At 51.0% G+C, this 13,220-nt stretch overlaps 1 protein-coding gene across 5 annotated transcripts in view; it reads left to right on the top strand.

The window, feature by feature from the left end:
- The window catches only part of PAK3 (p21 (RAC1) activated kinase 3), a 179,753-nt gene that overhangs the window by 91,353 nt on the left and 75,180 nt on the right, over positions 1 to 13,220 (top strand). The window contains exon 1 of one of the 5 annotated variants that reach the window (XM_050713493.1): positions 11,323 to 11,336. The exons of the other annotated variants lie outside the window; for them this stretch is intronic. The gene's annotated coding sequence lies outside the window, so the exon portion shown is untranslated. Of the gene's footprint in view, positions 1 to 11,322; positions 11,337 to 13,220 lie in introns of those variants that run through there. 5 annotated transcript variants of the gene reach the window in all.

The raw sequence follows: 13,220 nt of genomic DNA on the forward strand, positions 1-13,220 counted from the left end.
AAGCATCCAGCACAGTTTTATTTTTCTTTGTCCTCATCCAAACTTCTCAAGGCATGGGAATACATGAGCAGCTCGTGGCTGTGGGGAACCGGGGAGGTGACATTTGGGAAGAAGAGGTGATCAGCACCTTTTTGAGATCAGGACCAAAATGACTGTGGAAGATAATACAGTTATGAATCACAAGCAGGCAACTTCGTAGGGCCATTGGCTGGGTGTTGTAAAGACACTGTGCAACGGCTGGGTGTCACACGGTGCTGGCGTTCTCTGTCCCATGGGCAGGATGGGGCTCTGAATCATTTTTTTCCTGCTGTTTAAGATGAACTACTGATATGCCTGTATAGCATTGTCCCAATTACAAGCCGCCTTTGTCTCTGATCTCTCTGCAATGTTTCTTTGTGAGTTAGGTAGGCATCAGGCACTTGTATTTTCAGGAATAAGTCCCCAGGTCTGTCTTTGGCTGGGCTTTCCCTTCAAGTGTGCCAGGGGCGAGTATCAATTCTCATGATTGGTGACAGCAAAACAAAGAGAAATCAGACTGGAAGCTGATAAAAGCTCCCAAGGATGTGAACTTTGTTTCCACCAGACCTTTCTGGGGTCAGGGCTCATTTGGCCCTCGTGCTGGAGCACACCTGCAGTGCTGCCTGTCCACTGAAGGTGAGGGGGGGCTCAGGAGGTGCCTGGAGCCCCGTTTGGCAGGCAGGGCAAAGGGGCAGCTTGGCACTCTGGGTTGCTGCTGTGTGTAGGTGCAGCCAGCCGCAGCTTGAGCTGGCTCCCTGCTGTCAGCGAGGTGAGACAGAGGGAGCAGTGCAGCTGCAGCTCGCACGTGCCTCGCTGGACCCATTCTCTCTTGCTCTGTGATCTTTATTTCGTAATGTGCAGCATGACTGCATGTGATGCTCTGGCTGCGGACTGCATTGTCACATTGAGAATGAATTGCCTTGGAGCCTTTGGTCCAGCTCCTGGGCTGTTTCCTGCTCAGTCTAGGAAAGATGAGATTTTCACATCATTTCAAAGCTTAGAGCTCTGGTGAACGTATAAACCATGTTTCTCTGCTCGTTCCTTGCTGCTTTTGATCCCTTCTTTTCCATTATCTCAAATGCCTTTGGAAACTTCATTTTCAAAGCAATACGCAATCTCTCAGGCCCCCACTCAGTCGACTTCCCTTGTGTGAGCATTATACTTTGGTAGGAAATGTGACATTGGTTTGAAATGTTTGGCAGGCAAGGCAGGGAAAAATACATCCGAGTTGTTAAGGGAGAGAGTGATGTCTTTTACCTTCAGAGTTTACAGATGTTTTTCCCCTTTTCATCTGCCAAACACCAGGTATTTCAGCATTGTCTGCGTCCGGAGGGTGTCTGTCTTGGCAGGGATTACCTTGGGCGTGTAGCCTGGGTGATGCTGCTGTGGGCACCTCCTGGGCACTCTGGCTCTGCGGCTCAGTCCTTCTGTGTGCTCTGCCTTGGGTCAGTTTTAGCATTTCTCCTCCGGTCACTCAGGAACTGATTGTGTCATGGGAGACTTTGGTATTTTATTCTGTAGCTGTTCATCCTCTTGTGGACTGCAGCTTTCAGGAGGAACCTGGGTTGGACTCTTCCTTCGGTAACTGGAAACCTTCCTTTTGCAGAGATGACGTTCTATTGCCTGCTCCTGGCAGCTCTGCCTGGGCAGAGTGACAGCAGTGGGTTTTGGGGGTGAGTTCTTGATCAAACACTTAACGTTTGCTGAAGATTAAGCAAGTTAAACTCAGCTTTTTCCCTGACCAGACCATCACCCTCTAAAAGCAATCTGTAGACAAAAACGTGTTTTATTGTGGCAGAGTTTTCCCAGCTGGTAGGTTATGGGTGTGGAACCAACTCTTTGGTTAACATTTTGTTTTCACAGCCTGCACTAGTTTGTTTCCCTTCCATTCCCCCCCGTAACACAAGTAATGCTTTCCTTTCCCCAGCTTCACTGTGATGCAGAAGAGGGTGTGTGGTTGCTGCTTGTTTTTGCAGCTTTCATCAGAAGCAGAATTGGACTCCAGCCATTGCGGCACGTTGGTTTTACTCATGTCCATTATAATTTTGAAGGCTGCAGCAGCTGCTTTCTCAAGGTGCCAACCACCCAGGTACCAGGTCGTTTCATCTGAAATGGCAAGTTCCGGGTGCTTCCCAAAACAGGTTTATTGTGAGACGGAGCACTGAGAAGAGTCTTGGGTCTTCCTTTCTCTCCCTCTGCTGTTGCAGGCAGCCATGTCCAAGGGTGCTTTCCATGAGCATTTTGTGCCATACTGAAACCACTGGGTTTCGTGCCCCGTCGTGGGGCTGTTCCCCTCTCTTTGTGGGTGGAAGCCATCTCCTAGCTTACGGTTTAAACTGATGGGCAGCCTACACCTATTGCCCACATCATCAAGGAGGAAAAGCAGGATGCAAAGGCTGTGTTTTAATTAGACCACAATTTAATTAACACACCTGTGAATACAGCCAGGCTGCACACTGCGATTTTCTTGCTCATTCCCATTTCTTTGGGGATTTGTTACCAACCTTCCTCTCTCTGGAAGGAACGTGGAAGCCAGGAATTCTGAGCTCTGTGTCTAGCAGTGCCATTGATTCGCTTGTGACCTTGTGGAAGTCCCTTTGGGTTTTGCTTGTAGGGCTTTAGTTTGTTGGAAAGAAATAAAAATGCTTCTCTTGCTTCTCAGCCTTTACTGGGAGCCCTAATTAACACTTAGGAAGCAAGGGGCTTTAGGCTACAGGGTGCTGCAGAAGTGTATTGCTGTCGGAATACAATTAATAAGTAATAACGCATATGGCACAGGAGTTCCCAAACTGCATATTGCGATGGTTTATTTTCATGATTTGTTTAATACACGCAGTCTATATAAATCATACTGTATATCTTCTTATTTTTTATTGCTGTTGGAGAAACCTTGGGTAGGCAACATTAATATTCTGCCTCCTAAAGCGCTCACTAAGTGGTGCCACGATCCCAGGCAATGGGAGACTGGTACTGCTGTGTCCTGCTGGTTCTTTGGCTGCCACTACTCAGCCTCCAGCTCCCCCATCACAGCCCTGTTCCCAAAAGGATGGGTCAGTTCTAACCCAGCAGTCTGACCTCTCGTGTCAGACCATAGGCTTTTACCCAGAGAGAACCCAGCACTTCCCTTAGGAAGTTATTGCAGTAGTGGTGTATTTCTTCTAGCCAGCCTTTGTTGTGTTGCTCACTATGCTTTTGTTTAAAATAAATAATAATGAAAAAGACTCAAACGCCCACTTATCTCAGGGTTTTCTGCTGCACAGGTACATACAGTGTTTGAGATGCATCTTAACCTTCCCATTACCAAACTACAGGCACTGAGGTTTCCTGAGCGCTCTCTGCAATATGAATTATCTGGACTTTGAATTCTCTTGTGTTATCTCTTTGCTAACTCTGTGCAGTTGGACCTTGCCCTTCTTCAGGAGTGAGCACCCCAACACCACTGCAGCCTGGTAATGACGTTTGGTCACTTTTATCGTCAGGAGTGTGCAGATGCCTGCCTGGGAGAGTTTAGGATCTAGGCGTTCTGCTTTGAGGTGGCTCTCTGCAGGATGAATATCAGTTTCTGGCTCCAAATAAAAGGTTGCTTAAGGTGAGAAAACAAACAGGAGGAGGTTACTGAATGGGGAGAGGACAGAAGGGAAAGCAGAGGTGCGCTGGGTGCTGTGATCTCAAGGACGGTTAATGTCTGTGTCTGTACAAGAAAATAAGAAGAGCTTGCCCTACAGGGTGTTAATTGCAAGCGTAGAAGGATGAGTTTGGCACCCTGTCAAGGACAGTCATGGAAAGAGAACACAAATCCTAAGCCCATGTGGCTCAGCAATAAAGTGGCTCTGCTCTTTCCAGAGCCTGTGTCAAGGAGACTTTCTCCATCTGAGCATGTTTTTGGTGCGCTTTTGGATGTGTTTCATCCTCTGTGCTCCAGTCCTGTGCTCCTCATCTCTCAGCAGCCTTCGTCTGTCAGCCTTGTCAGTTACATTGGCATGTTCCCACTGTTGCCAGCTTCTCTAATTTTGCCAGGCTTCTTTCACAAAGCCCCCACGAGTGTAATTATTGCCCTGACGAGGACAGGTGCTACGGGGCTCTCCTTCAGTGGGCTGAGCTCGTTAGGCCCATGGGCTCTGCTAGTCTGCTTGCCGTTTGGGGGGAGCAGAATAAGCAATGTGTCCTGCAAATGCTTTTTGACTTCTGCTCATTTAAGGAAATAGTCTGTGGTGCAAACTGTGCAGATCTGGGATCCCTTTGCTTCTCTCTCCCATGAAGACTGGATAAATTATAAATACTGATGTCTGTCCTCCCGATGGCTATCATGCAACTGTGGTGATAGGTGTGAGATCACTCATGGCAGAGCCATTCCTTCTGGCTGTCAGCACCGTCTGCAAGGTATCTGGGCATCCGAGTCCTGAAACTTTCTTTGCAACTGCAGACCTTAGAAAGTGAGGTTTCAGGGGCTCAGATGCACTTTTGAGGGAGAAACCAATGTATATGTTGGAGATAATATATATATGTATTTATGCATTTACCTCTGCCTATCCAGGTAACAGAAGCATCATGGAAAATCTGAGCTCTCCTTTCCCTGTTAGCCTCTAGCAGGAGCCAGCAGTGGCTGGAGAGCTCCGCGCCCCCCCCAGGTGGCTTTGTAAAGGTTAATTAAGGAGAAGGTGCCAGCAGATGGCACTCCTGAATACACAGCATTGTCTCGGGGTTTTACAGGGCCTCCATCACTTCGTTTGGGCATGTGTAGCAAAAAGTGCACTCGCATACTGAATTCGTGCCCGTGGCTCCCAGCAGGTAGGCAGAGGTGCAGCAAGCAGCCAGCCTTCGGGTCAGCGAGCCCAGGAGGTGTAGGGAACAGCAATTGCTGTCTGGTTCAGAAGAAGACTGGTGATGCAGCCGATTGCACAGCCATCCTTGTTCCCTGTTTCCTTTCAGAGCAGCTTTCTGGGCCTCGTCCTACAAGGACCCAGAAGGGAGGTGCATTTTAATGAGACAAAATGATTTTTGCTTGGGAAAATGACCAAGTGGAGCAGTTGGCATGGGAAGTAGAGTCCAAAGTGCAGCAGGTTACTCTGCAGAGCTAACTAGTCTGCTGGACTGGTGGTGCCTCGCCATTTCCTGCACGTTGATAAGATGGATTGGGTTTTCTTTCTCCTTGCCTTATTTGTGCAAAGCTTGGGCAGCTCACGGGGTGGAGCTGCTAGGAGCTGCCCGCTGCCTGTGGGCCAGCATCCTCAGGGGAGGCGCGGTGGGGAGAGGCCAGGTGCAGATGTCACCTGAAGATGTGCCCCCTGCAGGGCTGCAGCCCACCGGGGTAGATCTTGGTTTCACGGCTTTGGAGGCAATAGAGGGAGGAAAATTCCTATGTTACACAAGGGCTCTTTTGCTTTGGGGGTTGCCTTTCTGAACCCCAACCAAAAGAGCTCAAAAGCTCTAAACCCCAAGGTGCTTTTACTCCTGGATTCAGGAGCCGGGGCAAGCCCGAGGCCTCCCAGCGAGCCTCCTGTCCTCGCGCAGAGCTGGGCGGCTGCCGTGTGGTGCTGCAAGTGGCTGGGGCTGGGGCTGGGCCTCGTTCTGCCAGCAGTCGTTCCCGACAGGGAGAGCAGTGACATTCAGCTTCCACTAGGAGACAAAAATGGCATCACGGGCCATCTGAGGGCACGTCTGCAGCAGTGAAGGCAAGGTATGGGCTCTATTTCTGAGCCAGGAGAGCAATCTGTTCCCAGTCTGTGGGGCTTGTCAGCCCAGGAATGATTGGTGAGCAAAAGCAAAGGCTGCAAAGTTCCTGCCCGGCTCTGGTGAGAGCAGGTGATAAGGGATTCGTCGTGGAACCAGAAGATAACTGGCAGCAGTAGCGGGAAGCGATGCCAGTCCCTTTTGCCACAGCAGTTGTCCAGACACTTTGTTCACAGCTGTAATTCACCGTGCATGCCGTCCATCTGTCCTGGACCATGCGTTGTTCGGAAGGAGCACAGCTCCCGTGTAACACCAAGTGGGACAGCACAGAGGCTGTGTGGGCGATTAGGTGTGAAAATGCATTTTGCAGGTGTAGGGCTTAGAGGAGGCAGGTGCTGAAGGGACCAGACCTCCAAAGGGGGGAGATCGGCCTCCTCTTCCTTCTTCCTTTGCTGCAGATGCCAGAGCTGGCAGATCGGTTCTTTTTGGGGGGTAGAGCCCACGTGCTGTATGGTGACAAGTTCAGAGGAGCAGAGACTAGGTCTCTGATGCTGTCTGTGCAGAAAAGCAGAGTGTTTTTTAGCTTAGTTTGAAGCCATGCCACCCATGACTTACCACCTTCTGTGCTGCAGGCTGCAGCCCAGGCTTGGTGTGCCTGCCTGGCGCAGGGGCAGGAGGCTGTCTGCTGGTGGCCTCGGCTGTAGCTTGACCTCCAGGTTAGGGTGGCTGGGCTCAATTAAGGTCCTCCCTCGGGACCTTCAGTCCAAGTTAACGTGAGCTGAAATGGTGGTGGTGGGTAAGCTGGTCCTACTTGGAAGCGTAGGTCTCCACCTACCAGCTGTGAGCTGCCTCACGCCCTCCTGTAAGGAGTGAGAGTGCCCTGGAGCTCCCCAGCATCACCTCACACCCTCCTATAACGAATGAGTGTGTCCTGGAGCTCCCGAGCACCGCCTCACGCCATCCTGTAAGGAGTGAGAGCGCCCTGGAGCTCCCCAGCACCATGCCAGCCTCAAGCTCTGCCCCAGGAGCTCCCGCTCCAGCAGTAGCTCCTTACCTGCCACCTGCAGGGTGTGCACAGCCCTCGGCCGTGTGGCCAAGGCAGCGCTTACCAGAGGGATGGTGCTTCTCTCCCCCGATGAGGAGGGATGTATCTGGCATTTTCTTGCCTGCTTTGCTGAGGCTTTGTGAACTTCAGGCATTTCCTGCCCTCGCCACGGGACAGCAGCTATTCCTGCTGGTGCAAGCACCCATCGCCTCCCTGAGCAGGAGCTCTCCCTGGGGCTGTGCAGGGTAATTGGCCCGTTTCCCTGGTGTGAACCGACGGCTGTGCAAGACAGCTAATGGGAAGAAGCCAGGGTAGCAACAAGATTAAAAATACATGTGAACAAACATCTTGTTTTGACTGCAAGGATGCGCTGAAGCATGAGAGCCTGGGTCCCGCAGTAAGCCAGAGGCAGATTGGATTGGCATTCAGACTGGCGGGTGCACAGTAAGCAACACGGGTAACACGGGAGCAGGGAGGGCAGGAGCCTTACTTACACCGATGTAAACAGGAGTAATGTCACAGAATCACCTATTGCATTTGTCTGCCTGCTGTCAGCTGGAGTCCCGAGTGGACATGGCATCAGGAGAGCAGGTGGGGCACTGCCAAACCCGATACTGGCCTCTGGCTCTGTTCCTTTGTGCCAGCAGCCTTGCTATATGGGACAGTACCTTTCATTGTAAAGCTTGTTGGTATGGAGCCTGCATCTGCTCACCTGCCACCAAGAGCAGGGAGATGGATCCTGAGTGTGGTGACCCCATCCTGACGGGCCCCTGGGATTGTTCAGTTAGGCGAGATTGTCAGGGAAGGTGGCACAGAGGCAGAGTGGGTGCTCCAGTGAAGCGTGCTGCTTTTTGGTTCATGAAAAAACACAGTGAAGGCATTTAATTTTAATTTCTATTTTAGGGGTGATTGTTCTTGGCTAGGTTGGGTCCCTGTAACTCTTCACAAAGTGATGTTCTGTTAGTTGAAGGCTGTCAACAGACCCTAGTCATTTTCCTCTCATGCAGTGAAGGGTTTTTGGGGATGAAGGTTTATGACATATCCGTGGAGAGCTTGGCAGGGAAACTTCTCAGCTAACTGCACAGGTACTTCCCTCACGGGGAAGGCAGTCTTGGTACAGGGGCTGCAGGCTGCACACGCAGTCTGAAGGGATGGATGCCTGCTGCGAGACTTCTTCAGAGAGAAATTCACTTGCTCACGGAAGATGGCTTCTCCATTTGTGCTGGGGTCGCCACAGACCACAGATCCCTTGGGGTTTCTTGTGTACCAGGAGGCAGAAATACCTCATGGAGGATGTGAGGTCGGGGAGCCCGTGCAGGTTTGTAGCCTGTGAGCTCTGTGAGAGCACCCAGCCTCTGTCACCCTGCTGGCATTCCCTGACCCTCTTGGAGCATCTCGACCACCCGGGTGTCAGCAGGCGGGGGGGCAAAAGGGGACCCTGAGCCAGCATAGCAGCAGCACAGCACGGGTCGAAAGCCTCACCCGGTCCCTGTCTCCAGTGGCACCAATGTCCCCTGCTTATCTTCAAAGTCTGACCCTCCAGTGCCATCCTGCCTATTAGCAATTCCAATAAAAATAATAATTGCATTCATTCCATTGAGTTTAACATTTTAATGTCAGCTGGGGATTTCTTCCTGATCGCAGCTTCTGCTTAGGTGACATCTTTAAGCACCAGATTAATAAGCCTGGCTGTGTCCTCTGAACATCCGACTTCCCCAGTCAGAGATGGGGGCTGAAGTGTGGGCTTCCTGCGCTGCCGGGCTCTGTGAACTTGAGTGATGCTGGTCAAAAGGTCTTGTTCACGATTCTTGAAATATCATTGCTTTTTATATTTGGTTTCAGTCTGAACTGGATGGAGAACAAAACTGCTAAATTTGCCCTAACTTACATGTTCTCTCATCCTCTAGGTTCAAGCTAAAATTACGTGTGCTTGAGACTTTTAATGAAGATGATCCCTGAAGGTTCTCAAATCCAAGGCAGGTCTCACCCCCTCCCTGTGCCTTATCTTGGCTCTAGGGTCTCATGAACACACCTTTCGCTGAACATACCTTTCATTAATCTGGGGGTTCACAACTCTTCCACTCTTGAGATAAGACTTGTCAACCCTGGGATGTTTTGTAGTTGGAAAGGCATTATTTCTAGGAGAAAAGCCCTACTTTATTTTGCTAGAAAACTCATGCTCCACTTTGAACTTATCATAAGAAATTTCCTCTGGGCTGGTGGCCTTCCGTCTTCAAACCAATGCTCGGTCCGGCTATGCTATATCAAAGCAGACCTTAACTTGTTCGGTGCCTTGAAAGATAAATCTATGGAATAAACTTCTCCATGGTGTCTGTACCTGCACACGTGCTTGGCTGAGCTGTCAGCCTTTGGGTTATGGAATTCTCTTTGTGGCCAAGCACAACCGTAGGTTTGGGGACAAATAGTAGCACAGTACCTCTTAGCGTGAACAGATCTCTAAGCGCTCACACCTTACTGGCTGTGTCCGTGGTGAGCCCCAGGCTGTGCAGTGTTGCAGGGGAGAAAGGCAAGGAGGGTGCTGGAAGGGCTCACAGACAGCGATGAGAAGGATGAAAGGGTCCTCTCCCCTAAAAAAGTAACCACACTGAGGGCATGTTGGAGGCAAGGCTGATTCAGGCTCTAGTAATTCCTCTCTGTACACATCAGTTTGTGTCTGGCATGTTTTGCATTTACTATCATGATGTGGTGAGTCTCATAAAGCTCAAAGTCCTCTTTCTGGTTCCTGACGATTTGTTTGTATCACCCAGGCGGTGTCAGTCCTGCTGCTCTAGCTGGCGTTAGGTACACCGAAGATAAGAGATGCTCCTTAGATAGTTGAGTTGATGTCTGTCTGCTATAGCCTGGAGCCGTTGGTTCTTTAGCTCAATGGCAAATACTTGGCCTGGTCAGCAATTGGAGAGGTTCTCACATGTTAACATTGCAGGTCACAACCCCAGAAGGCTTGGGAAAGGTATTTTCTAAGTCAAGACACACATTCTCCAGCATGTTTGATCTCATTTTGAGGCTTCAGCCTAACATCCTGCTATGCAAGTGCTTTAAGACCACAGACAACCCTTGTCTCCAGTCTTCCAGCTGCTGGAAGGACGCTGTCCTGAGCAGGCATGGCTGTAAAATTTGTCTGTCATGGGATGTTCTCCAGGCAATCAAGTCTTTGTTTGTGGAGTGGGAACCACATAAAGACCTTGCTCATCTCTAGCCCTTCTGGACTGATGTTATCTGGATGCCTGTGGTACCTTTGCACTGCACCGCGTCGGTAATCTGGCATCTCCAGTACTCACAGGCTGTCACAAAGCACCCTGTGCTCACCATCCATAGCGACTTTGTTCAAATCCACCCATGGTGAAGCTCCACTGACATCAGTGGACTCGCCACAGCTGTGAAATCAGAGCTCCCTGAGATTATTAGATACGTGCCACTCCTGTTCTCATTCTGTGGTGCAGTTATGGGACAAAAAATCAAAAGAGAAATAGAGTTCTTGGCCTTGGCCCTGATTTTCCTCAGTGTTAACCATCAATAACTCCACTGATGGTATGAGAGGAAAACATGGGTGAATACGCCCAGAATCAGGCCTGTCTATGCTCTTCTACTGGAGGTCTGAGCAAGTAGGGATGTCTTATTTGGAGCTAAGGAAGATTGATAAGTGCAGAATAATCTATATATGGAACCACTGTAACCACATCACCAGCAATAACTCTGTATTGCACTCCTAGGAAGATTAATCTTATTCTGCAGCAGGAACTGATCTTGTATGAGATTAATTCTCAGATTCACAACAGTTGTGGGAAAAGTGGATCTTCGAGAGAGAGCTGAATGAGCAGGAGAAACCACACAGAAGAGAAACCAGATCCTGATTTCCGGGGACAGGAGAAGGAACCAGCAAAATGAAAGCAGCCTCAGCGGTCCCATCTGCTTTGAAGGAATCATTCAGACCCTCCCATGTGGAGATGTTGCGGCACTGTAGCTGAGGGTCTGGGATACCTTCAGGGTGCAAATCAATTTCGCTACAGGCCAGCCAGAGGTAAGTCAGGACAGGCTTGGAGACTGTGGCTGGATTACCATGGGATGATGCCTGAGCTGCAAGAATTGTTTGCATATACAATTTTTTGCTTGGATTATGTTTGCTTGGATACAAGCTTGTGGAGCCCCCCGGAGCTTTGCTGTTGTCACACCCTTGGGTGATGCCTTCATCATAGGCTTTTAGTAGTTGGGATGCTGAAGGAAGAGTGGTAGCTCAAGGTACTGAAAATAAGATGGGGAGCCTTTGCTCTTCAGGTTGTCTGTTCCTGGATGCCAGTGTGTACCTCCAGCTTGTCCCGTAGCACGCTGCTGTCCCCCTCATGGGGTGGCTCCATCCCTGCACCCACAGCATGGAGCCTGGGCTCGGGGTTCCAGGGAAATGTTGGCTCCAGCGAGGCCACCTGGACTTTGTTGCGAACAGCCTTTCCTGCTCTTTCCAGAATACCCTGAAGGCAGCAGGAGGTGAGGGATCGGCAGCTGCTCGACACTGCTTCTCTTGCACAGCCAACAGTGCTCCGGTCTCCTGTATCCTTAGTTCCAAATCATCCCCACGTGAAATTTTCTGGTAATGAAGCGTGGAAAAAAAGAGGCATGAATAGGGGGGGCCTGCGTAATAGGGGCCTACGTAAGCCCCTTCTGTTCCAGAAGCACAACTGCATTGAGTGGGAAAGAACCAGAGGTTTGGGGCTCACAGGGATACTCCCCAGACCTGAGGCCCCACAGCTGGTGCTCTGGGTGGCTGTAGCATTGGTGGCTGTCACCACCACGTGGCGGTATCCTCATCTTAAAGAGCCTCTGGGGTCTCACGGGGGACTTGGGAAGCTTTTCTGTTTCGAAGTGGTTCTGCTGATCTCACCGAGACCATTTTCTCTGTGGGATTTTGCACGATGAGGCTGACCCAGAGCCAGTGGCGCTGGTGCATGTCCCGCTGGGAACCCCCAGGCAGGTGCTGTGCCGTGGGCTGCGGTGCTGCGGTCACTGGGAGGGACAGGGCTCCGCAGGCTGCTGCATATCTGGAGGTGGGCAACTTCTTTTTCTGCCTGACAGAAATTCTTGGGAAAATGTAGGGAGATGGGGATTTACAGTATCCTTAATCATTAGGGGTTTTGTTGATGTTGCTGGCCTTTGGACCAGGCCCTTGTGTGCCCAAAGCTTTGTGGGGTCTCCGTGCCAAGGCCATGATACCCTGGGGAGCAAGGCCAAAATCCCCATTCTCAGAAATGTTTCACACCTTCCTTTAGGAAGTCACCTTCTTGTGGGTTGGTCTGGGATGCTGCGATGCCATGGTCACTCAGATCATGTATCAGCCTCTGGTGGGCTTCATACTCGTCATCTCTTAAAAACCAAGCTGTCGGGTACCAGGCAGTTACCCTTCCAAATGCCTGCCCGGAGGCAGGAGCTCGGCAGCCCTCCCTGCCCTGCGCCCTCTCAGCAGGCAGGAGCTGGCACCGGCACGGAGCTGAGCTCAGGTGGCCTGAGGAGGCTGCGGAGGCAGCGCTGCTTCGCCCTCACCCTGCCCAATCCCTGCCTAGGATCAGCTGAGGTGAGTGTAAACTAAAACCCCACATCCAGACACTGCCATGGTGTGGCTAAGCCCGAACGTGGCCTGTAACGTCGTCTCCTGAGCCTGCCTGGTCTTGTGTCTCCCAGCAGGGGCAGGAGATGTAGGTAGGGTTGGTCCTGGCTCTGTCAGGCTGAGAGCAAACAATCAAACGCCTGTGGTGGGTAAAATCCAGCAAGCAGGCGGGTCATCTCTGCTTGCGTTATGCGAAATGTTGTGATGTTCCCCGTGAAGGAGGACGGCGGGTGTTTGAATGCAAACCAGGTGGGACTGGACTTCACAGGTGTTCCTGGAACCCCCTGAATCCTGCCCCTGACTCTGCAGGGAGCTGCAGCATGTCCTGTTACAAGCCGCATTCAGGTAGGGCTGTTAGTCCTGCTGCGCCTGTCGGAGGGCGATTTAAATTGCAGTTTCCAAAAAAAAAAACAAAACAACACAACACCTGGGTGTGACAGCGGGGATCTGTGGGAGGCAGCACTGCTTGGTTAGTGCACAGGCACCGCTGCAGTGCTCTCTGCCTCAGTTTCCCCTCTGCCCAAACTGGAGGAGCAGTGCTGCTGGGCTGTTTGGCCTCTCGTCAGGAAGCATCGCTAATTACAGCTCAGGCAGTGTTTCGGAGTACAGCCGTGAGCAGTATCGGCGCTTATTGTTTCCATGTTGCAAAACCCTGACCCAGGATGGGGATCTCCTTGCAGTCATTCCCATCCCCTTCAGAGAAGCACGATTTGCGAGCCTGGCACCTAACATTATCCCGAGAGGTTTTTGTTGCCTGCAATCAGCTCTACCTCTGTTGTAGCTTTGAATTTTATCACACACGTCCCCACAGAAGGAGAGCAGTACATGCAGTTTTACTGGTTCCTGGAGGTGGATTAGATCCCACTAGATGGT

Source organism: Cygnus atratus, chromosome 13, assembly GCF_013377495.2.
Source record: "Cygnus atratus isolate AKBS03 ecotype Queensland, Australia chromosome 13, CAtr_DNAZoo_HiC_assembly, whole genome shotgun sequence".
In the NCBI taxonomy this organism is placed as follows: domain Eukaryota; kingdom Metazoa; phylum Chordata; class Aves; order Anseriformes; family Anatidae; genus Cygnus; species Cygnus atratus.